We start from the raw sequence: 27,298 nt of genomic DNA on the forward strand, positions 1-27,298 counted from the left end.
GGACTGCCATGTTACCATACTCATCCTGTAACATGGCAGTTAAAATATAAAATGGGATTTAAAAAACAACAGTTACAGATGGAGCGAGCTCCATCTTTGCAGGGGCTGGCGACAGAATCGCCAGCCGCTGGCTCGCGCGCCCCTTTGCAAACGGAGCCTGCCGCCGGTCCCTGCCGCCTCCCCCGCTGGTCCCCCTCGCTTCACCGAACCCCCCCCCCCCGAACTGGGCAGCGTATCCCTGAAGTGGAGATGGGCAGGGCGAGGTTGCCCGCACGCGCGTCCCAGTGCAAGGGATCTGGCGAGCACCGGCCAAGGATGATGCCCGCTCCATCTGTAGGAGCTGGTTGGTTTGAATGTTATCTCTGCCTACTTCTTAATCTCTCCAAGGCTTAGTACATAGACCCTTATATTACATAATACAAAGTGTAATGGGCAATGCAACGTATTTATAGTGCTCCTGCAGTCACTGTGAAGAGCACTGCTAGACAAGGTAATGAAGCAGTCCACATGTCGGTGGTACATATAATGCTGCTCCGACAGTGAACTGACTGGAACCATCAGCAATGTTCCTGTGTGCTCTGGCCCTAACAGAGGGATTCTCAGGGTTTACACTAACATTAGCTGCTTTAAAACATTCCTCTCTGGGAGATGACAGGAGATAAAAAGCAGGTGGATGGCAATGGTGGTAGGACCAGGTTAATTGCACCATTAGGCCCCGCCTCCAGGTGTTCAGCTGCCATGGTTGGCAAAAATGTGTACAGGGGTGGAGCTACAATGACTCAATTATTATACTATCATGTCATTGACCTTCTGCAAAGGTTGTAGATACCGCAGAATTTTGTCCACTTCCCTAGGAAGTGGGCAGACTTCGGGTGGGGGCCCCACTCTTTTGGGGGAGCAGGGACTATCCAAAAATGGGTGTCTCCTGCAGCCACTTAGAGGAGCTCTGTTATACAAAGTAATCAAGGTATAGAGGAGAGAATGGTGGAGACATAGACACGAGTCACCAAGGGCCTTCTCCTACAGGCACCAGGCAATAAGCATGGAACAAAAGGCGCTGTAGGTTGATAAATGTCTTGGATAACGCACGCTATCTGCAGGCGAGAAAATCTGAGGACATCTCCTTGATAACACAAACACACTTCTGGGGGAAATCCCAGCTGAGCCGAGCAAGGCCTGTTGGGTTTAATATCATCAAACATTCCGCATACAATTCATAAATGTCACAGAGTCTCCGCTAGGCGCGGTGGCAGTCACACAGTTACACTTACAGACGGTATGCAAAATAATCTGCAAGAATAGGTTTTTGTCTTTTAACATTTTAATGAGCTGTGGGATTTTCGTGCATATTAGTTATGTTACCCTAATTACTCATTATAATTCTAATGTGCATTTTATATTTAATTACAATGCTTATAAAGCTTTGCAATGGACAGTAAATTATTATAACTAGCGAGTGCATAATGAATTGAAGCTGAATTTATTAACTTTTACACCCAGCTAGCACGGTAGGAACTTTCCAATTTACCTTTGTTGATTATCCACATAATATGATTAAACAAACTTTTTAATGTAATTAATTTAGCATTTTAATGCATTAAGCTCAGGTAATTCCAGCATTTTCTTACAAAACAAATTTACTCATTTTACTGAAAGCCGCGCTGTTATTTGTTGGTGGATTTTCTCTGTGACTTTATTTTGTTATCCGTGAAATAGGCGGAATTATCTAGAAGAACATTTTCTATGGTGACGTAAATGAACAATTGTAGAGGGAGAATCTGCCATTCACATTCTAGGTATATGGACAATTTACAAAGTTTGTACTTATATGCTTGGAGCTCCTTTGATGGACTTACTGAGGGTATAGATATGAAAAATAAAATGAATAAGAAAAAAGGGTCAACAATGAAGACGAATACTCTCCTTTTTCCAATGTTTAGGACTTCACTAGTGTTGCATGACTAATGTTACATGAGCAGACCACTAGTGTTACAAGAGCAGATCACTAATGTTACAAGAGCAGATCACTAGTGTTGCATGAGCAGATCACTAGTGTTGTATGAGCAGATCACTAGTGTTACAAGAGCAGATCGCTAGTGTAACAAGAGCAGACCACTAGTGTTACAAGAGCAGACCACTAGTGTTGCATGAGCAGATCACTAGTGTTACAAGAGCAGACCACTAGTGTTACAAGAGCAGATCACTAGTGTTGCATGAGCAGTTCACTAATGTTACAAGAGCAGACCACTAGTGTTACATGAGCAGATCACTAATGTTACATGAGCAGATCACTAATGTTACAAGAGCAGATCGCTAGTGTTACATGAGCAGATCACTAATGTTGCATGAGCAGATCACTAATGTTGCATGAGCAGATCACTAATGTTACAAGAGCAGATTGCTAGTGTTGCATGAGCAGATCACTAATGTTGCATGAGCAGATCACTAATGTTACATGAGCAGATCACTAATGTTACAAGAGCAGATCACTAATGTTACAAGAGCAGATCGCTAGTGTTACAAGAGCAGATCACTAGTGTTACATGAGCAGTTCACTAATGTTACAAGAGCAGACCACTAGTGTTACATGAGCAGATCACTAGTGTTACATGAGCAGATCACTAATGTTACATGAGCAGATCACTAATGTTACATGAGCAGATCACTAGTGTTGCATGCGCAGACCACTAATGTTACATGAGCAGATCACTAGTGTTACATAAGCAGATCACTAGTGTTACATGAGGAGATCACTAATGTTACAAGAGCAGATCGCTAGTGTTACATGAGCAGATCACTAATGTTACAAGAGCAGACCGCTAGTGTTAAATGAACATATCACTAATGTCACAAAAGCAGATCACTAGTGTTACAAGCGCAGATCACTAGTGTAGCATGACTAATGTTACATGAGCAGATCACTAGTGTTACAAGAGCAGATCACTAGTGTTACATGAGCAGATCACTAGTGTTACATGAGCAGATCACTAGTGTTACATGAGCAGATCACTAATGTTGCATGAGCAGATCACTAGTATTGCATGAGCAGATCACTAGTGTTGCATGAGCAGATCAATAATGTTACAAGAGCAGATCACTAGTGTTACAAGAGCAGATCACTAGTGTTGCATGCGCAGATCACCAGTGTTGCATGCGCAGATCACCAGTGTTGCATGCGCAGATCACCCGTGTTACAAGAGCAGATCACTAGTGTTACATAAGCAGATCACTAGTGTTACATGAGGAGATCACTAATGTTACAAGAGCAGATCGCTAGTGTTACATGAGCAGATCACTAATGTTACAAGAGCAGACCGCTAGTGTTAAATGAACATATCACTAATGTCACAAAAGCAGATCACTAGTGTTACAAGCGCAGATCACTAGTGTAGCATGACTAATGTTACATGAGCAGATCACTAGTGTTACAAGAGCAGATCACTAGTGTTACATGAGCAGATCACTAGTGTTACATGAGCAGATCACTAGTGTTACATGAGCAGATCACTAGCGTTACATGAGCAGATCACTAATGTTGCATGAGCAGATCACTAGTATTGCATGAGCAGATCACTAGTGTTGCATGAGCAGATCAATAATGTTACAAGAGCAGATCACTAGTGTTACAAGAGCAGATCACTAGTGTTGCATGCGCAGATCACCAGTGTTGCATGCGCAGATCACCAGTGTTGCATGCGCAGATCACCCGTGTTACAAGAGCAGATCACTAATGTTACATGAGCAGATCACTAATGTTACATGAGCAGATCACTAATGTTACAAGAGCAGATAACTAGTGTTACATGAGCAGATCACTAATGTTACAAGAGCAGATCACTACTGTGGCATAAGCAGATCACTACCGTGGCATAAGCAGATCACTAGTGTTACACGAGCAGATCACTAGTGTTACAAGAGCAGATCACTAGTGTTACAAGAGCAGAACATTAACAATCCTAGAAATACAAATGCTTACAAATTGAGGTTTTGATTGATTTTCTATGACACATTTGTTACCATCATTTTCTAAAGCAATAAGTCAAACAGGTAACATACCTACATACTGTATATCACTCCTAATATTTCCTACTGCCTAATGCCAGTGACTCCAGTATGCAAATGAGAGGATCCAGCACCATGTGAGAAGTCAAAGCATAGATCCCCTGGTCCTTGTTGCTTTGGACATGCTGTAGGTTTGAATAGTCATAAAGACTGTACTTACAAACATAGAAACATAGAATTTGACGGCAGATAAGAACCACTTGGCCCATCTAGTCTGCCCCTTTTTTAAACATGTTACCTCAAACCATATTTGATCCTTATTTTTTTGTAAGGATATCAATATGCCTATCCCAAGCATGTTTAAATTGTACTACTGTATTTGCCTCTACCACCTCTGATGGGAGGCTATTCCACTTATCTACTACTCTTTCTGTGAATTAATTCTTCCTCAAATTTCCCCTGAATCTTCCTCCCTCTAGTTTCAGTGCATGTCCTCGTGTTCTGCTGCTCCTCTTCCTGTGAAGAATGTCTCCCACCTGTACCTTGTTAAAACCCTTGATATATTTGAAAGTTTCTATCATGTCCCCCCTTTCCCTTCTCTGCTCTAAAGTATACATATTAAGATATTTTAGTCTTTCCTGGTACGTTTTGTGATGTAGGCCATGCACCATTTTAGTTGCCCTTCTTTGTACAGTCTCTAATGTATTTATATCCTTCTGGAGATATGGCCTCCAGAACTGAACACAATACTCTAGATGAGGTCGTACCAATGACCTATACAGTGGCATTATTACTTCTTTCTTTCTACTGCTGATACCTCTCCCTATGCAACCAAGCATCTGACTTGCCTTCTTCATTGCTTTGTTACATTGCCTACCTGCCTTTAAGTCCCCTGAAATAGTGACACCTAGATCCCTCTCTTCCTCAGTAGTTTCCATTATAGTGCCATTTATACTATATTTAGTCTTTGGATTTTTGCAACCCAAGTGCATGATTTTGCATTTTTTGGCATTAAACTGTAGTTGCCATGCTCTTGACCATTCCTCTAATCTACCTAGATCATCAATCATTTGTTTTACCCCTCCTGGTGTGTCTACCCTGTTGCATACCTTTGTGTCATCTGCAAAAAGGCACATTTTACCCTCAATTCCATTTGCAATATCACCAATAAAGATATTAAAAAGCACTGGTCCAAGTACAGATCCCTGGGGTACTCCACTTGTAACCTTTCCCTCCTTTGACTGTACTCCGTTTACTACAACTCTCTGTTTTCTGTCCTGCAACCATGCTCTTATCCATTCAACTATCTTAGAATCCAATCCCAAGCTTTCAAGTTTATTTAACAGTCTGCGATGTGGGACAGTGTCAAAAGCCTTACTAAAGTCTAGATAAGCTACATCTACAGCCCCACCTTGATCTATTACTTTAGTCACCCAGTCAAAAAAGTCAATAAGATTTGTTTGACATGATCTTCCCCCAGTAAAACCATGCTGTTTTGGATCCTGTAAATTGCTGGTTTTGAGATATTCTACAACTCTTTCTTTTAAGAGTGTTTCCATCAATTTCCCTACTACTGATGTAAGGCTCACTGGTCGATAGTTGCTTACCTCTTCTTTGCTTCCACTTTTGTGCAGTGGGACTACATTCGCTGTTTTCCAGTCCTCTGGGATTACTCCAGTAGCTAGTGACTGGTTGAATAATTCTGTTATTGGTTTTACCAGCTCCCCTTTGAGCTCTTTTAGTATCCTTGGATGTATCCCATCTGGCCCCATTGATTTATCCACTTTCAGTTTTGAGAGTTCTGTGAGGACTTTCTCCTTTGTAAATGTACTTGTTTCTCCCTCAGTTTTCTGACTATACTTGTAACTTAATTGTGGCCCCTTCCCCTCTCTTTCAGCAGTGAATACTGAGCAGAAATAATTATTAATATTATCTGCTATTACATTGTCCCCCTCAAGAAAACTTCCACTCTCTGTCTTTAGTCTTATTATTCCACTTTTTGTTTTTCTCCTTTCACTTATATACCTAAAAAAAGTTTTCCCCCCTTTACCCACTGATTGGGCCATTTTCTCTTCAGCCTGTGCTTTTGCACATCTGATTACCTTCTTAGCCTCCTTCTGTCTAACAAGATACACCTCTTTGTCCTCATTCTTCTGCGTCTTCTTAAATTTCTTAAAGGCCAACTTTTTTGCTTTCACAATACTTATCAGGGGTACACACCCACTGACGGACCCATAATATATATATCGGCGTCCGATTGAACAGCTGATATATCGCTCAGTTTTCTGCGATGGGAGGTTAGAAATATTTGTGAAATAGTTTTGCATCTTGAAAATTATTTCTAGACAAACTTGTGCTCATTAAGAAACATTGTAGGTCTGCAGATCTCATAACTAACCCACACAGGGGCCGTCCTTGCTGGCAGAGTATCATCTATGCTAAGTACATACTACCACTGTCACAAAGAAAGCCACAGCCACCGGTGTAACGTCATCAGAGTGGAGACTACAGGGTGCCTCATTCCTCACCCATGTGACCGGAGGCATGGAGATGCAGGGTTCCATTCTTATTACGGTGCCTCATTCCTCACCCATGTGACCGGAGGCACAGAGATGTGGTGTTCCATTCTTATTACGGTGCCTCATTCCTCACCCATATGACCTGAGGCACAGAGATCCAGGGTTCCATTCTTATTACGGTGCCTCATTCCTCACCCATGTGACCTGAGGCACAGAGATCCAGGGTTCCATTCTTATTACGGTGCCTCATTCCTCACCCATGTGACCTGAGGCACAGAGATGTGGTGTTCCATTTTTATTACGGTGCCTCATTCCTCACCCATGTGACCGGCGGCACAGAGATGTGGCGTTCCATTCGTATGACGGTGCCTCATTCCTCACCCATGTGACCGGCGGCACAGAGATGTGGTGTTCCATTCGTATTACGGTGCCTCATTCCTCACCCATGTGACCCGAGGCACAGAGTTGTGGTGTTCCATTCGTATTACGGTGCCTCATTCCTCACCCATGTGACCCGAGGCACAGAGATGTGGTGTTCCATTCGTATTACGGTGCCTCATTCCTCACCCATGTGACCCGAGGCACAGAGATGTGGTGTTCCATTCGTATTATGGTGCCTCATTACTCACCCATATGACCGGCGGCACAGAGATGTGGTGTTCCATTTGTATTACGGTGCCTCATTCCTCACCCATATGACCTGAGGCACAGAGATGTGGTGTTCCATTCGTATTACGGTGCCTCATTCCTCACCCATATGATTTGAGGCACAGAGATGTGGTGTTCCAATCGTATTACGGTGCCTCATTCCTCACCCATATGACCTGAGGCACAGAGATGTGGTGTTCCATTCGTATTACGGTGCCTCATTCCTCACCCATATGACCTGAGGCACAGAGATGTGGTGTTCCATTCGTATTACGGTGCCTCATTACTCACCCATGTGACCGGAGGCACAGAGATGTGGTGTTCCATTCGTATTACGGTGCCTCATTCCTCACCCATGTGACCGGCGGCACAGAGATGTGGTGTTCCATTCGTATGACGGTGCCTCATTCCTCACCCATATGACCTGAGGCACAGAGATGTGGTGTTCCATTCGTATTGCGGTGCCTCATTCCTCACCCATATGACCTGAGGCACAGAGATGTGGTGTTCCATTCGTATTACGGTGCCTCATTCCTCACCCATGTGACCGGCGGCACAGAGATGTGGTGTTTCATTCGTATTACGGTATACTCTATCTGACTACCATAACTTTTAATGAAGTTTCAGCCTGTGACACATTCTGTTGCCTCTCCTCATTCTCACATTATCAATTTTCTCTCCACCAGAAACCATAAAGTTTTGCTGCCCATGGAAATGAAAGTTCTTGTCAGAGGTTCCCGGGAGTTTGGGGAATAATGACATTCTAAAATGCCGTCCCCTTGCGTCTCCCTCATGCATGTTAAGTGAGTACAGATGTCACGCTCTCTGTTTTAATGCCAGAGGGCCGTATTATTGTCCCCTGTCACTGTGTGGACAGTAGTGTAATCCATTATCCCTTCTAAATGGCAAGACGTAATTATATTCTGCAATCAAGTATGATTAAAGCAACGGCCCAACTCATTTGGAAATATTCCGCTGGATTACGTCTCCTAGTACTTCAGTGCAAAAAGAAATGAATTAAAGCACAACTGACCTTATGAATGCCGAGGAGGCGTCAGCAACCAGATCTCCCGGGCATAAGGTTTCCTAGGAACAAGGAACTGGCGACTCTATGGGAATCCTGTGTGCATCATATGCATAGGTACTGCATGGGAGAATGTATCCTGGGCCCCAGATCACCTAGCTGGTGCACAGCTGTAGTCATTACTAACTGTCACATTTCCCAGACCACCTAGCTGGTGCACAGCTGTAGTCATTACTAACTGTCACATTCCCCAGATCACCTAGCTGGTGCACAGCTGTAGTCATTACTAACTGTCACATTCCCCAGATCACCTAGCTGGTGCACAGCTGTAGTCATTACTAACTGTCACATTCCCCCGACCACCCAGCTGGTGCACAGCTGTAGTCATTACTAACTGTCACATCCCCCAGATCACCTATCTGGTGCACACCTGTAGTCATTACTAACTGTCCCATTCTCCAGATCACCTGGCTGGTGCATAGCTGTAGTCATTACTAACTGTCACATTTCCCAGACCACCTAGCTGGTGCATAGCTTAAGTCATTACTAACTGTCACATTCCCCAGATCACCTACCTAATACACATCTGTAGTCATTACTAACTGTCACATTCCCCAGGTCACCTGGCTGGTGCACAGCTGTAGTCATTACTAACTGTCACATTCCCCAGACCACCTGGCTGGTGCACAGCTGTAGTCATTACTAACTGTCACATCCCCCAGATCACCTATCTGGTGCACACCTGTAGTCATTACTAACTGTCCCATTCTCCAGATCACCTGGCTGGTGCACAGCTGTAGTCATTACTAACTGTCACATTTCCCAGACCACCTAGCTGGTGCATAGCTTAAGTCATTACTAACTGTCACATTCCCCAGATCACCTACCTAATACACATCTGTAGTCATTACTAACTGTCACAATCCCCAGGTCACCTGGCTGGTGCACAGCTGTAGTCATTACTAACTGTCACATTCCCCAGACCACCTGGCTGGTGCACAGCTGTAGTCATTACTAACTGTCACATCCCCCAGATCACCTGGCTGGTGCACAGCTGTAGTCATTACTAACTGTCACATCCCCCAGATCACCTATCTGGCGCACACCTGTAGTCATTACTAACTGTCCCATTCTCCAGATCACCTGGCTGGTGCACAGCTGTAGTCATTACTAACTGTCACATTCCCCAGACCACCTGGCTGGTGCACAGCTGTAGTCATTACTAACTGTCACATTCCCCAGATCACCTATCTGGCGCACACCTGTAGTCATTACTAACTGTCCCATTCTCCAGATCACCTGGCTGGTGCACAGCTGTAGTCATTACTAACTGTCACATTTCCGGATCACCTACTGGTGCACAGCTGTAGTCATTACTAACTGTCACATTCCCCAGATACCCTAGCTGGTGCATAGCTGTAGTCATTACTAACTGTCACATTGTCAGACATGCCGCATTCATTCCTACTATAGATCCACATGTTGCCTGAGACACATTAACGATTGGTAGATCTTGAGGACAGGTTTGGCCACCCCTGGTCTAGGGGGTGCATTTAACATGTTTTTTTCATTGACGCCCATCCACAATAAATGCCCCCCACTGTGGCTTATTGTGCAGGGTTGAGGCATTCATTGAGTAGCTCCAGGTAGAACTGTGCAGAAAGCCCTCCAGCCATATTATATATATCTGGAATAATCTACAGTAAATGTTATTCCTTATAATACACATCATATCCTACAGTGCACGGATGACATCGGAGCTATGTATACAGGAGCTATGTACAGTAACATATATGTATATAAGCATCACCGGTGCATGAACTGCTAAAGTCAGAAAATCACAAAGGATGGGTAGATTGTCTATCTATTGTAAATTGTAACACAACTGAGTTTTTATTGGTTCCATTGTTCTGTGTTTCTGCTCATACTGTAAGTGTTCTAACTACATCTTTAATAACAGGTGACGCTTGTAATCTAATAAGTACCATATATACTCGAGTATAAGCCTACTTTTTCAGAACAGATTTTATGCTGAACAAGCCCCCCCTCGGCTTATACTCGAGTGAGGGTCCCACTTGAGTCAATAACTTTTCCCAGTTTTTTGTTGTAAAATTAGGTGCCTCGGCTTATATTCGGGTCGACTTATACTCGAGTATATACGGTGATATAGTGTAGTTTGCTATTCAAGGTCCTTATATATATTAACATAATTCATTTAAAAGGCAATTAGAGTTTGAGTTTATATGACTACATGGGTGTAGTCACTCATGTATGCTGCTTTCAGATCGCAAATGCCGGGTCGGACCCGGGTTATTAGTGTGAACTATGCATCTTCCCACAGAAGTAGACCCAGGAAAGATCACTCTACAGTATATAAAAAATGATTATACACACACAAGAACTGTGTACTCAACCTACTGAATTGCACATTCACTATTAATTTACATGATACCAAGTGGAGATAATGAGTGAAATGTAATAAGGTGTGATTTAAAAAAAAAAAAAAAAAAAATCAGAAATCACTTTTTAGTAAAGGTCCAATTTTTTTTGTAAAAGGAGTTTGCGGTTTTTCAGTAGTAATTAAAAAAAACCCCGACATGTGGTCCCACCCCCCCAATAATAACCAAACAGTGGCAACCTCGATTTTTAAACCTGTAGATTTAAAGTGGCGATGATTTAAATGGCAAAACCAGGATTAACTGCTGAGTTTGCTCCGATGCGTGGAAATCGCAAATGGCACCTTATTATATAAGCACTATAATCAACGCGGATATTTATCAAACACAAAGCAGCGACTGTAGCGCTCAGTCCTACAGCTGCAACGTGCCGTTCCGGTGCTCAGTTTTCCCATCACTTTAACACGTGTAACGACGGAAGAGCGTCTTCTTTGTCTGTATAATGATTACGTGTATCAATATGTTAAATTATTTTGATTCTGAAAACAGATTATATTTTCAATTTACTTGTTCCTCTATATGTGTCAATGCCTCCCTGGATTGATATGAAATGTGTGTGAATTATGCAGTCATTTGTAAGAAGCGCGGAGATGTGTCTTGTCTCCGTTTTATACCCCGGTGATTGACAATGACTATGCAAATCTCCCGTTAGCTACATAGAAACAAGCTCGCTTATCGCTGCTATTTCATGTGAGATAACGAGATTTTAGGTAAAATGCCTGATTACGAAAACGCTTATTTAAAAGGAGGAGCAACCACCTTATTGTAGTGCGAAAAAAAATGCTAGTTGAACCCCCTTTGTAGAGTACCTTAATTCAAAAATAGGGACTAGCTCCCCATCTCCAAACACAGTCCAGGTTAAGATCCTCACCCTCATATAGAATGTAGACAGGTTGTTAATTTTTGAATATCACCTTATCCCTTCCCAATTCATCACACAGATGTAACATTATACATGGGCCCATTGGGTAAAACCAATTTAGGTAGACATGTATTGGGTCCACCACTGAAGATTGACAGGATTTGGGTTGACATCAGAAATAGGTTAACCTGGCTAAGGCCGACAGGTTTGGAAAGTCGACACATTATGTTGACAATGGCAAGGCCGACAGTCAAAAGGTTGACATGGTTTTTAGCAGATTTTTTGTCCCAATATGGACACCATCAAAGTATACCCTGTCCCCATGCATGGCTCGCTGCGCACACCATTCTTTCGACGCACTATTCCAGACTCCCACCATGCCGTAGTGGAGGGTAGATATGAAATACATCCTGTCGGCACATGTCAGCTCAAAAAAAAAAATGTCTACCTTGCCATTGTCGTTCAAATGCATGTCGACCTAAATAGAGTAGACTTAGTGACTTTATTCCATTTCCCTGGTCTGTACACACTAAGAGGTAAATGTACTAAAATGGGAGTTCTATTGAAGATGGAATGTTGCCCATAGCAACCAATCAGGATCTTTGTATTATCTTCTAGAATGTACTAAATACGAAGTAGAATCTGATTGGTTGCTGTGGGCAACATCCCATCTTAGTTAATGTACCTCTTAGAAGCAGGGCCCTCCGCCCTCTACTTCTCCACCTGCATTATCCACACACAGTATACGAAGACCTGGGAAAGCCGGTCTGAAAACGTTTCCTTACTGGCTATACAAACATGTGACAGCCGGATAGCCAATACAGTGATGTTTTCAGACATGAATGTAATCAAGTCAAAACTGAACCATCATCTCTAGTAGTAATTAACTGTATGAGTGCCAACATATCTGCGAGAGATGTTCAAAATATCTGCTATGATGAATAGAACTGTTTGCTTGGCATGTGCGTACTTGTGCTTTTATACCGATGCTTCCTAGTGAAGCGGACAGGACTGTGTGTCACACACCGGCAATCACAACAGCCGCTGGAGGTTACAACTAAGACGCCTTTTCAACAAAAAAAGACACAATGTGCGAACAGTATCTCACGTGACCAGCGCACAAAAAGGGTCTGTTTTGCGTGACAGCGGAAAAGATCTGAGGACATAGCTGTATATATTATAGTATGACCCAATAACTATAATAATAGCAAAAATAATAATACTAATTATGGCATAACTTTTTTTGGGCGGGGGGGGGTATAACATAATACAGTTCTGCTGAAATAAGTTAGTGAACACCACAATACAAGGTGAAACTTTAGTAAATAAGAGACAGATGGATAATTAAAAAGGTGCTTGTTTCCTAGCACGGCGCCCAGATTTTCTACGTACGGCACCGTAGGGAAATCGCATCGCATCGGCCATTGTAGCGGCATGCGATGCGATTTTTTTCATGTCTTTTTTTTCTCATTTTACACCACAATATCGCATCGCATGTCCCGCAAAATAGGGTGTGCGATGCCATGACATTAGGTATATAATAATATGATTGTATGTCCCAAAAATAGATTTAACGCACCCCCCCACTATCCATGCCACCCTGAAGCGTGGCGAGTGCAGTGTGCCCCGCGAGGGGCAGCGGAACGCGTCCTTCGACTTTTTCATTACCCCACTATCCTCGTCGGTGTCGAGTTGATTTTATATAGTGTGGCGAGCGTGAGGGTACGCGGATTACTTTACATGTATTCCGCGTCCCCTCGCCATGCTTCAGGCTCGGTGGCTCACTGAGCTCGCCGCACTATATAAAATAGTGGGGTAATGAAAAAGTCGGAGGACGCGTTCCGCCGCCACTCTCGCCACGCTTCAGAGTGGCGTGGTTAGTGGTGGTGGTGGTGGTGGTGGGGGGGGGCGTTAAACCTATTTTTTGGGACATACAATCATATTATTGTATATATAATGTCATGGCATCACGCACCCTATAAAATCACATGCGATTAAAAATCTATTTTGCGGCTGAGAGAGCAGTGAATAAATTACATAGGAAAATCGCATCGCACATCGCATGGCCCTAAAATGGCCTAATGCGATGCGATGCGATTTCACTAAGCAGAATAGCCCACTAAGCAAATAGCTTAGTGGGCACCGTGCTAGGAAACAAGTACCATTAAAAATAATAACAATGATGTAAGACTTGTATTTTATCTTACATGGAAACAATCTCCCCTTGGTCGCCTACAGGAGCCTGTAAACAGCGCCATGAAACTTTCATACGGACCCGATGTTTCCCGAACGACAGAATCCGTGTTTGAGCTAGAACTCAGCCTAAAATACCATCGTAATTACTAATTTACTACCATAACTTCATAACAGATAATAAAATGTTTATATGCCTATAAAAAATGAATGACACAGAAAAAAGGGGACAAACTCATGAGCGATGCATTGTAATTATACATCTTAGTTATACCACAAAGTATTCAACATACAGTACTGTAGCTTAAGTGGAATAGCTGTAATAAAATTATAGTTTTCATTTAATCATTGCATTTATAGACCAGCGTACTTGCCTTCATGCATTAAACAACTCTTTCTGTACAAAGGACTGCAAAAGGTTGGAAGCAGCCATTTTGTTGGAGGCAGCCATTTTGTTGGAGGCAGCCATTTTGTTGACTGGATCAATACTGGTGGAAATACTGCTCAAGAGTTTGCATGGAACTGAGGGTGTTAACAGTTTGTACTTACAAATATTGCCCCCCCCCCCCCCCACACACACACAAAATGGATGCCGAAACAAATTGTAAAAATTAAGAGACAGCTGTCTCTCCTATAGGAGTACATTGTCCTCGCTCACTACCTTCTCTATGACCCAGTGGCGTAACTAGAAATTTTGCGACCCCTTGTCAGAAAAGTTTCTGGACACCCCCCCCCCCCCCCCCCACACATTAATTAAAATGTTTACATATATGCTCGTTGCCAGGGGTTTCTTTCTTGTTGCCAGGTGTTTCATGATGGTTGTCAGGGTTTTCATGCTTACCAAAGTTCTCAGTGTTCCAGAATCTCTGCACTTCCTGGGTAATGCTATACATGCTGTGCTTCCCTGAGAGACACTAGAGGTCCTGCAAGACCTTTAGTATCTGTCTGCTCCTAGGCCTGCCCATTTTTGGAGGGGTGATCCAGAGGGCGCTGTCTCAGAAAAGGTGACCAAAATCAAATGTTCTCCCAGGAATATACTAAGGAGTCACACTGACCTTGATGTTGGTAGTGGATCCTTCTGTGGTGGAACTGGTGTTACCAACGCGTTTTGGACAAAGCTTGTCCTTCCTCACCCTGAAGATTTTTGAAGCTGAAAGATACCTTTATGTGAAAATAGGGCTTGTCCCCAAGGTCAATGAACTACATAGGACCTCCTAGATTGGATGGAGTGTATCTGAAAAATAAAGAAACCTTTATATGCATATAGGGACCAACATCAAGGTCAGTGTGACTGCTTAGTATATTCCTTGGAGGACACTTGATTTTGGTCACCTTTTCTGATACAGCGCCCTCTGGATCCCGCATTTGTATTGGAGTGTTGTTAGGTATTGGTAACCCCGTGTGTATTCTGGGCTGCGGTTACACTGCTACCATCTTGAGTTAAAAATCAGGGTTGCTCACACTCACATAGAGACAAGCCTGGCTTATAACAGAGGCAGAACCATCTTCTGTCCTTCACTGAACTAAATTGGTTGGTAGAGCTCCATACATACCATAAAACTGAGTTCCAATGGATCATTATAGAGCTAACACCAGAATGATGACAGTTATGTTGACATTGGTAAAATGTTGGAAACATATACTGTACATGTGGAAATCTAGGAAACGGTCAGGGCAATTATCAAACAGAGAATTATGGTAACAGCTGTACGGTGCACCAGCCACCAGGCTGCAGGTACTACAATACACCATGCTACTGCACTGTTAGGATGCTATTTACTAAGGCTGTTCCTAATGGAGAGAAGTTGCGGATATACTGTATACGCCGTTTATCTGTAGGAACCGGCAGGCTGAGATTCTGTGCATATAACATCACTGTACAACACCAGCAATTCATTGTTCTAGTCATTAATTACAGTGATTTGCAGAGTTAGCTCCTACTTATAGTAATTCAAGGGCAATATAACTCAAATCAATCAATTACTGGCTAAGGAATAACCATCAAGCCTAATATATCACACTGCGTGCTGTAAGTCCTGTAGGTCTAAAATTATATCTGCATTATCTTTGTCTGACGGAGAGAAGTGCTCTGAGCGCCGCCTGCCACCGCCACCAGTCTAAACACTAAATTAAACACTCTGTTCTGAGAGAAGCAAGAAATAACGGCGCTGGCGGGGTTAGACGCAACGTACTCTCCTCTTCCACAGTATTAATGGGATGCTAGCATAGAACAGACAGCTATTTCTTACCCAAAGTGCTGGATGTGTCGACAATAAAAAGGCCAACATCGCATTTTCACTAGTTTAGTCTAACGATGGGTTTGGTACATTCAGGGCTGCCAAGAGAAATCCTGGGCCCCGGTACAACAGGGTCACTGGGCCCCCCTGGAGTGGCGAGCAAAAGAAAAGAGGTGTGGCCATTAAAGGATATACAGATGGGTCAGGTCCCATCCTTGCTGGCGGGTCGCCAGAACGTCCGTGCTGGCGACCCGCCAGCAGCCACGCCAGCGAATACACTGAGACGCGCGTGCGTCTCACGCGCATGCGCGTCTCAGTCTCCGTCGCCAGCGCGACGGAAACCCTGTCCGTCTCCGCCTCAGGGAGACGGACAGGGTTAGGGGGGGTTAGGGGGGGTGCGAGCAGGCGGCGGGGACCCGGGGGAACGGATGGAAGCGCCGTCGGAAGGGGACGCGCGCGCCCCCTTCTCACCATCGCCATGGCGCTGGCGGGGGATGGCGGCTGGCGACGCCAGCGCCATCCCCTGCCAAGATGGGACCTGACCATATACCCTGCCAAGATGGGACCTGACCATATACCCTGTACCACACCATATACCCTTTATGCAACACAATAGTAGACCCCTTATACTTGCCCCTTACACATTATGCTACACAGAATGAGCCAAAATTCAAATCGATTACTTGCCGCCCCGTTCGTATGCAGCAGTGTGGACAGAAGCGTGGGGTGGTGGATATGGGTTGCGCCCATGGGAGTAAGGGGTCGTGGCCACGGATGGGCAGATAGCAGCAGGGTCCCTGCGGAGGATGGGAACTAGGTAATAGCTCCCATCCTCCGCAAGGACCCCACTGCTGTCTGCCCATCCGTCACAGGGACCCTCTGCCCCCCTTCGCTGCCCAGACCCCTATGCCATACAGCAGGGGTGGCCAGCCCACGGCTCCTCTCTCCAAGATCTGTGGCTGGCACGATCATCCCCATTTGAAGCGCCGCCTCTGGAGTATAAGGATCCCAAGCTCACACACGCAGCAGGGAAAGCGGCAACAGTTCTTTCAACCTGCTGGCAAGAAGCAGCAGATGCCACTACTTGCAGTATCGCCGAGCTGAGCTGCCGGTATCTGCTGTGTCCCCCAAAGCTACAGATCCGGCGCCAAGAGCAGATGCATTGTGATGGCCAGCGGTATGTGCACCTGGAGGGAGAGGGGGGATTGTGTCCATTAAACCTCTTTAATCTCATGTGATCCTGGGCAGTATGGTCCCACCCAGATCGCATTCCATATATGATCCGTCATAAATGGGCCCCATGTAGCCTGTTCCCTTCACACACATTGGAGGTCATTCTGCAAAATTTGCAGCTTTGCGGGTTATCTAAATACCTCAGATTTCACGCATGCGAACGGATGTTTTACATACAGTAATCATCGATTTGCAGCTTGTGTGCAGGGCAGTGCGGTCGCCGACCATCAAATCATTTCTCAAGCGCTCGCAGATCTGTCAGTCTCTGCTGTCTTAGATCTGTGGCGCTCCTGTACGAGAAGAGGGTGGGCAGCTGACATCCGGTGACATCAGCTGCCCTCCCCCGGGCACCCACGTCATGGGAGTTCCCATCGGCGCAACCCATATCCACCACTCCACGCTTCCGTCCACACTGCTGCATGCGATCGGGGCGGCAAATAATCGGTTTGCCGCACCCGCTCACACAAAGTGGCTGCACATGCACAACATCGCTCCCCTGTGTGAACGTGCGAACCAACCTGAATGAGGGCCATAGCCTGTAACACACACACATAGCCTGTTCCTTCACACATACAGTACATAGCCTGTCACACACACATATACATACATAGCCTGTTACACACACATATACATACACACACATATACATACATAGCCTGTTACACACACATATACATACATAGCCTTACACACATATATACATACATACAAAGCCTGTTACACACACGCGCGTAGCCTGTTACACACACATATATACAAAGCCTGTTACACACACACACACAGCCTGTTACACACACATATAGACATACATACATACATAGCCTGTTACACACACACACACACACATAGCCTGTTACACACACATATATATATACAAAGCCTGTTACACACACACACACACACACACACACACACACACACACACACACACACACATAGCCTGTTACACACACACACACACACACACATATAGACATACATACATAGCCTGTTACACACACACACACACACACATAGCCTGTTACACACACATATATACATACATACACAGCCTGTTACACACACACACACACACACACATATACATACATACAAAGCCTGTTACACACACACACACACACACACATAGCCTTTTACACACACACACACACACACACACATACATACATACATAGCCTGTTACACACACACATAGCCTTTTACACACACACACACACACACATACACACATACATACAGACATACATAGCCTGTTACACACACACACACATAGCCTGTTACACACACATATATACATACATACACAACCTGTTACACACACACACACACACACACTAGGGTTACCACCCGTCCGGGATTACTCCGGACAGTCCGGTAATTGGCCCGGGTGTCCGGAGTCCGGACGGGTGCCGTTCCCGGACTATAGAATGTCCGGGAACTGGAGACCAGACTGGAGATCCTGCGCAGCGCTGCCGGGGACAGCCAGCTAGAGACCGGCAGCGCTGCGACTGTGAGGAGAAGGATGAGCAGTTCCGCCTGTGACTATTTCAAATATCGCGCCTGCCCTGCTCGCACTGCAGTCAGCCAGCCAATCGGGTGCGGCGGCTCCTGATTGACAGCTGGACTGCGAGCAGGGCAGGCGCGATTTTTTAAATAGCGCGACGGCCTCTGGGCGCAGCAGCTGCAGTCAGGTCAGGTGGCCGGCTGACCCTGCTGTGACAGGGAGCTGACGGCGGGCGGGGTGGAGCCTGGACAGATTGGCTATTACGTTTACCGGGGAAGGTCCCGGGGTGGCGATTGGTGTAAGGGGCCGCCTGTCATACGTGGCCCCGCCCTCGCCTCCTTCCGTGCACAACACGCTTGCTGACTTGACTGATGTATACCGCGCACACCCACCGGCCCGTATTAGGAGAACAAGCCCCGCCCACCCGGCTGTCAGGAATAGGAGGTCCGTGGTAGAGGTAAATATGAGTCCATTTTACATAGTCTGACCTTTTCCTGCTCTGCGCTATTTATGTGCTGTCCCTGGTAGGCATAATCTGTATCTGATGTTTATCACTTGTGAGCCCTTAGTCCTGCCTGCTATTTAGGTTTAGGCTGTCGCAGAGGGTTAGTGTTAGGCTATAGGGGCGGGAGAGTAAGCATTAGAATGTGGGGGGGGGGGGGTATAGGGTCAGGACTCGGGACGGGCGGGTTAGGGATTAGGGTTATTTTAGGATTTTTAGAGGGGTCAGTATTTTCCGTTTTGGGATGCCGGGGGAGTTTAAGATTAGGTAGGGATAAAGTTAGGCTGCAGGGTAGGGGTTAGGTTTAGGCTGCGGCGTGTGTAGGGTTACCACCCGTCCGGGATTATTCCGGACAGTCCGGTAATTTAGACCGGCATCCGGAGTCCGGACGGGTGGCTTCCCCGGACTATACATAGTCCGGGAATGAGTCCCCCGTCTGCCCGCCCCGGCCACCCGGCTCCCTCCGCTTGTTTATGAGGTGGCAGTTGTGTCTGTGTTGTCCCTATCTTCGGAAAAAATTGAGTCCTGGCATAACAAGTAATAAGCATAATGTGTAATGGGCATCATCGTGTGTGGCATCAGGGCAGCCGTGAGGAATGCCGGGCCCCGGTAAAATTTTGGGGGTGTGGCCTAAGTGTGTGTTGTGGGAACCTCCCACACTTAAGCCACGCCCCAAAATGTTTAGAGGAGGGTGAAAGAAAACTCTAAAAACTGTAATCTCAGAAGCAGCACACACCTACAGCATGTGCTGTGCTGACTGCAGGCTCAGCATGACCTCTCACGCTGTCAGTAAGACACTCATGCTGAGCCTGCTGTCAGCACAGCACATGCTGTAGAAGTGTGTGCTACTGTTGCTACCCGGGAGGGATGGAGGGGGAAGGGAGGGGTCAGACCAGGGCCCCTGCAGGGCCCCTTCAGCATGTGTGGGCCCGGGTAATTAGTACCCTCTCCCCCCCTCTCTCGGCTCCCCTGTGTGGCATAACATGTAATGGGCATTATGGTATGTGGTATACTATGGCATTTTGTACACTATGCAATGGGTGTGTGACGTGTAATCGCCATTATGTTTAAATTTTTGGTACTCTTTACCTAGAACGGCGCCCACGATCAAAATCGCGGGCGTCGGGGGTAAAAATCGCGGTGATCGCGGTCATCGCGGGCATCGCGGGTAAAATTGGATGGTCGCGATGCCCGCGATGACCGCGATCACCGCGATTTTCCCATAGGGAACAATGTTAAAAAGGCTGATTGACCGCGATTTCACTGTTAAATGGCTCAATTGACCCGATTTGGCCATATTAACCCTGAATTAGGCCCAATTAATCCTTAAATGTCCCCCCCAATTTTTGACGCCACCCCACGATCCACGCCAACCCGAAGCGTGGCGAGCGCAGCGAGCCCGCGAGGGGCGGCGGTACGCGTCCTCCGACCTTTTCATGCCCTACTATCCACGTCGGCGTGGTGTGAGAATAGAATAGTGTGGCGAGCGCAGCGAGCCACCGAGCCCGAAGCGTGGCGAGCGCAGCGAGCCCCGCGAGGGGACGCGGATACCTTCACAGGTAGACGCGTCCCCTCGCGGGCTTCACAGGTGTCCGGGTCGCCACGGACACCTGTGAAGCCCGCGAGGGGACGCGTATAACTGTGAAGGTATCCGCGTCCCCTCGCGGGGCTCGCTGCGCTCGCCACGCTTCGGGCTCGGTGGCTCGCTGCGCTCGCCACACTATTCTATTCTCACACCACGCCGACGTGGATAGTAGGGCATGAAAAGGTCGGAGGACGCGTACCGCCGCCCCTCGCGGGCTCGCTGCGCTCGCCACGCTTCGGGTTGGCGTGGATCGTGGGGTGGCGTCAAAAATTGGGGGGGACATTTAAGGATTAATGGGCTCTGTGGCCCATTTAACATTGATTCCTATGGCCAAATCGGGTGGATTGAGGCATTTAACACTAAAATCGGGTCCATCGCGGCTTTTAACATTGCTTCCTATGGGAAATCGGGAGCATCGCGTCGCGGGCATCGCGGGTACGTTTATGGCCGGCCGCGACGCGACCGACACGATTTTCATGTTTTACATTGGTTTCAATGGGAAATCGCGGGCATCGCGTCGGTCGCGTCGCGGCCATACATAAATGTACCCGCGATGCCCGCGACGGGCGCCGTTCTAGGTAAAGAGTACCAAATTTTTTGACGCGCGCCTAAGGCGCGCACTGTCTCTTTTTTTCCTCCTTTACAAAATTTTTTTTTCAGTCCTAGCATATTGTGTCATGGGCATCACGCTGTGTGGCGTGTAATGGGCATTATGGCATGTGGTATATTATGGCATTTTGTACACTATGTAATAGGTATGTGACATGTAATCAGCATTATGTTGAAAATTTTTGGCGCGCGCCTACGGAGCGCACTGTATGTATTGTTCCTCCTTACCAAAAAAAACATTTTCAGTTCTGGCATATCGTGTAATGGGCATTACTGTGTATGATGTAACATGTAACTGGCATTATGGTATGCAAAATCAAGAATGAAATTGAAGCAAAGGTAAAAAAAAAATCAACATAAGGCAGGTCAAAGGGCGGAGCTGGGGCGGGACATGGGTGGGGCAGTGGGTGTGTCAAGGGGTGGGCCACTGTCCGGGAATCTCTCAACAAAAAGGTGGTAACCCTAACACACACATATACAAATCCTGTTACACACACACACACACCGTTACACACACACACATACATATATACAAAGCCTGTTACACACACACACACACACAGCCTGTTACACACACACACACACACATAGCCTGTTACACACACAGCCTGTTACACACACACACACACACATAGCCTGTTACACACACATATATACATACATACACAGCCTGTTACACACACACACACACACACACACACACACACTTTTTGTCTGTTCCCCCTGTCCATAGCCATGCATTTGAACCAGGAACTTGGAGCAGGAGCAGGAGAGCCATCGCTGTCCGGGCTTAGGCAAATTCGGGGGCGTGGCCTAATCGCGGACCCGTGGCCACGCCCCCTTTTATGTCGGGACCCGGGCCCCCCTGGCAGGCCCGGGCCCAGGTAAAATGTACCCGCCCCCCCTGCCTCTCGGCGGCCCTGGGTACATTCGGAGGAAAATCTGCTAAGATGTGGATTCTATTGAAGATGGGATGTTGTCCAATCAGATCTCATCTTCAATAGAACTCCCATCTTAGTCAGTTTACCCCTGTGTGTTTGTATCTCACTATGTCGTTATTGTATAAATGTTTTTATTTGGGCTTTTTGTTAGCGTGTATGGATTTGTAAATGGATTGCCATAAACGATCTATACGCAATTCTGTCGCAACTTATATTCGCGCATGTGCAAACCCACACCATAGGCTGGGGGAGCAAATTTTGACCTGAGCGATAAGGTCTGAATTGCCCCCTAAATCACTATAAAATGAGTGGATAAAGATCTGCCCTTGTTCAGTAGCCACCTCGATACAGTATTTCCTTATTGGTGCCCCCCTGACAGCTGGAGCCCAGCAGCAAGAGCTTCCACTGCTTCTAGGAGTTACGCCACCGGTTTATATAAGGAAGACGATCTGTATTTAAGGCTGACCCATCTTTTATGAATAGTATATGGTTTCTTATTATAACCTGTTGCAGAAGGCATTTATACTGTATGCCATTTTTATGTATATAGTACAGTATGTTGCTATTTTATTATTTATATTTGCATGAGCGCAAACCCCAGCCATTGGACAGGGGAGCAAGTTCGTCCAACAGCGAGTTGGCCTGAATCGCCCCATTCCTGCAGACAACCTCAATTTGTGTTGAATATAAGTGGTATGACCGTTCTTGAAAGGATTCAAAAGAGAAATGGCAATGGTTTCTCTGGTTTGGGGCGTGGTTGGGTGGAACTGGGCGTGGCCTAATTCATCAATCCCATAGCAGCTATATGTCGGTTTTAGCTAGAAACGATCTTGTGTCTGGGTAATGATGCCGTGTGTTCCACGTGTTATGAATGAATGTGATATTTACATACTGGAAGATGGGATTTTTTTCTTTATTAATATTGAAATTCTCCAAATGCAGAACTGCAGAAATAAAACCTGCACCTTCCACATCCAAGAATACTCCTGTCGGATAGAGCGTCAACTTGCCTTTTATCTCTTCCCATATGATGAGGCTGGGTTCCGTCTGTTTTCGTTCTCCGGCGGGATTAATTTAAACATCAAAATCAAGCTGTTTCAGTTTGAGTATTGCGAAGTCAGTCGGGGGGGGGGGGGGGGGGGGTTGTCTAACAGCGGTTTATGTGTTTGGTGATGGATAGCGGCTTCCAACATCAGGGCAGTAAATGTCGTGTCCACATTTTACTGTTCAATACTATAAAAACCATGAACCACCGTATGCAGAACGCACATATTCCAGATATTGTTTCCTCCTGCTCACAGCCTTGTCTCAGAACTGTTGAACTGATAAATGTCGATATTGCATTGCGACTTTTCCCTTATAACGTGGTTTTCCGTTTCCTTCATCTCCATTCCTGGTTAATAAATGAAATCTCCAGTGACCAAATGCAGCCCAGCTATAGAGGCGTCCACCGGACTCATTACCTGGCGGTGATCCACTATCTCAGCGGGAATCCTACTGCACACCTGATGTAGCTACAGTGTCTGTCAGTGCGCTCTCTTACTTTGGGGCCCATTCAGACCTGTTCGCTGGTGGGGGTCTGCCCATGTGGATAGCTGCCCAGGTGCATGCACAAACCCACGGAGCGAACACCTTTGGCAAGTTTTACACTCCCCGGGACGAACGCATAATGATTGACAGGCAGGGGTCCTACCAGCATTTTATGGTCATGCCCACAAAAACCGGTGGGCGCGCCCATAGAAATGCAGGGCGTACCCCCTGCAAATACAGGCGTGCTAGTGTTCCCCTAAGCTTCTTTTGCAGCGTGCTGCACCCTGCCCATTTTTAAATCCTCAAAATGCACCCTGCCCTTTTTGTGTGTGGCACTGTGCACCCTTCTGCTGCCACCTACCTCTGTAGTGTCTCAGACCTGTGCGGGAAGCGGGTGGGCAGATGACATTCGCTGACATCAGCTGCCCGCTCCCCGCACCATCGGGGAATTACCATGAGAACGTGCAGCATTTTAAAGGGAACACTCATGAATCGCTGGGCGTGTACGCGCAGGGGAGCGTGTACTTGCGAGTACACGAGGAGAGCGTGTCCATCAGAATAGAGTCCAATATACAGTACGCAGCCTAGCGAGCCTGTCTGAATTACCCCCTCTGTGTGCTAATGAAAGCTTCCTGAGGGCTGTGAAATAGGGTCTTGGGTGTCATTGTTTTCATATGGGTGCATCCTACTGTAAATAGGAATGGATCGGGCAGCAGTTTGGTTTTAGCCATTGATTAGGGATAGGCTACACTAGTGGGGTACACTAGGTGGTGTTTGGAAGTGGCAACAGGTAGGAGTTAGTGGGATGGATTCGGTTCAGGCTGCTGGTGGTCAGAGAATATCGACACCCAACCCAGGAAAGCATAGGTTGGGTTTGGTTGTATTGTAAACTACAAGGATGACGGACTAGGCTGCACCATGGAAAGACAGAACGGGGCTTTAACGGACGAGTTTAGGATTGGACAGAGGAGGGGGAGGTCACAGTTAGGATTTATGGAGGACAGGCTGGGGTTGAACTACGGGAGGTGTAGAGAAAGACGAGTTAATTGAAGCTACTGCAAGTCAGGATAGACTGTGGTTGCTGGAGTAAGAAAGGAGACTAATGTAATTTCCATTCAACTATTCCAATTCGTTGATAGCGAAACACATTTATTTTGTCTGGGTCATTGGTTCTAAAAGTGAGCAACTCGAAAGTGTGCAACGGCCAATAAACACATTGTGAGCAATGCAGAATCAGGCCCTTAACCTCAGCGTTTGGAAATTCCTACAAATATGAGATTTTTATATATATTTCCTTTGCGGATCTCACAGAGGGATTAGTGCCGGTTGGAGCGGACTCTGCTCTTTCACCCTTTAAGAAACTCAAATTCTTCTTGCTTCAAGGTGTTTTTGGAATTATCTACAAGTGTCATCTCTGGCTGCGGCCACAAGATAATGCAAGGCGATATTTGGTGTCAGGTTCCCTCTGAGCGAGATTCATGGTGATTACAGCGAAACTTCACTTTCGGACGCTTTACTAACATTTCAGGGAAGAATAATTGCTGAAATATCTCCGCAGTCAAAACTTTTTCCTTTCCTCAATTGGAATAAAGTGAAATTCAAGAGTACAAAGAACACGATTAGTGCATTTCGTAAATCTCTCTACATGTATCTATGTACAGGCAACATACATAAACTGAACAAGCGTGACGTGTTACATAGGCCCTTATTCTGGTTAGTGCGGTATTATCCGCGTGCGTTCGTGCCGCCGATGTTTTGTGTCTGCGCATGTGCAGAGGCATCTCTGCGCATGTGCGAGCGGGGCGTATGGCCAAATCCCGCATGAAATGTGAACACTCCGAACAGGGGGTGGAGAGGGGCGTGAAGGGCTGTTTGGGCTCATTACCATATGTTTACACCCCGCGTTTCATGGGCGTTCCCATGCAAACGCTGGGCGTACGTATGGTAATGCGGCCGTGACGCACGTGTAGGGGGCGGACATATGACATCGCCGGATGTCAGCTGCCCGCCCAGATCCCTGCTTTTGCACGGAGAAATGCCCGTGTGGTCTGAGGTTGCGGGAGCTGGCGGACCACTCGGCCCTGCATTCGATGTTCTGCGACCATCGAATGATGGGGGAGGTTCCCTGAGATGGAGGAGGTGTATTCGTGAGAAATACACGTGCGGTCCGTTCGGACAGCTTCTTACCGCGTACGGACGGAGTTGGCGATCCGTATGGAAGGCGGGGTTTAGGACGCACGGTGCTGGCCGCATATTCGGATCCGGCCGCACCGATCAGAATAAGGGCCATAGTTACAGAAGTTTCTATGTAACATAGTTGCCCACCTTTCTGCCTGGTAGGTGCATGTGTGTATGTGTGTGTGTGCGGGAGGGAGGGGGGGGAGGTATGGTGACACGATCACTTCGTTGTGACTCTGCCCCCAGCCTTTCAGTACTGAAAAACCACGGTTGTATAGTGGGCATAGAATGGCACGATTCATCTCACAAGTTTGTGTCTCACATGCTTTGTGTCGACCGTCTGACCCAGCTGACATTAGCCATGTCGACCTATTTCATGTGTCATCCTATGACCTTTAGTAGACGTCCTAATGTATGTTGACTCTATGACCCATACACGTCTGAACTGACTCCAAAATGCCGACTTTCTTTTTTAAATACTGTATGTGGGCTGCATTAATCCTTCTATAGAACTGTACATATGTCTTTATTATGCTACTGATGATTTTCGGGATCCTCCTGGCCAAACCGGGAGTGTAGGCAACCCTGCAACAAATTTGTACTGCCATCAGATCTGAATAAGGGCCAATGTCTTTACAAGTGAAAGTGCGGTTGTATAATGCTCCACCTGTATATGGAAGCAATTTCACTTGAGCTAACGAAGGGTGAATCATTAATTAATTAATATTGAATGTGATCTCCAATTTCAGGTGTGTTTTATCGAAAGACCAGAAGTATCTCTTACTCTTCTCTGTTCCTGTAATTAACACATTCCAACCTGCTTGTGCCAGCTGTCTGTACCACCACAGGAACCACGAGTGGCTGTTTGGAGGGGAGGAGGCACTACGCAATTGGGGGTGTGCTGGCTATTGTGAAAAGGCCACACCCCCTGCGTTCCATACCACTTTAAGCTCCCTGTCCCGATTTAAGAATATCCAATTTGGGGGAATTTACATGACTAATTTACATGACTAAAAATGTTCCACTGTGCAGGATTCGAATGAAGTACAATCACAAATGTGTATTGTGTATGACCACAAACAGGTCCAAGTGGGCATTATTGCCACAAACGTACAGTATGGCTGTGATCAGAGGGGTCTGCCTGATAGAGCGCCCTGAGCAGGACTCTAGTAGGTCTCTATTCCCTGCAGGCCGCAAGGAGGCTATCCTGATCTCCCGTAAGGCCGTTACGTCTTTCTGGCTGCAATTCTCTCCGATATTCCCCGGGAGCTCACC

The 27,298-nt window shown here is 46.3% G+C and overlaps 1 protein-coding gene across 2 annotated transcripts in view; it reads right to left on the reverse strand.

Annotated features, from left to right (window-relative positions):
* Window positions 1–27,298, reverse strand: part of NEGR1 (neuronal growth regulator 1) — a 249,240-nt gene that overhangs the window by 92,157 nt on the left and 129,785 nt on the right. The gene's annotated exons all lie outside the window — the stretch shown is intronic.

Source organism: Crinia signifera, chromosome 8 (genome assembly GCF_055691185.1).
Source record: "Crinia signifera chromosome 8, ASM5569118v1, whole genome shotgun sequence".
NCBI lineage: Eukaryota > Metazoa > Chordata > Amphibia > Anura > Myobatrachidae > Crinia > Crinia signifera.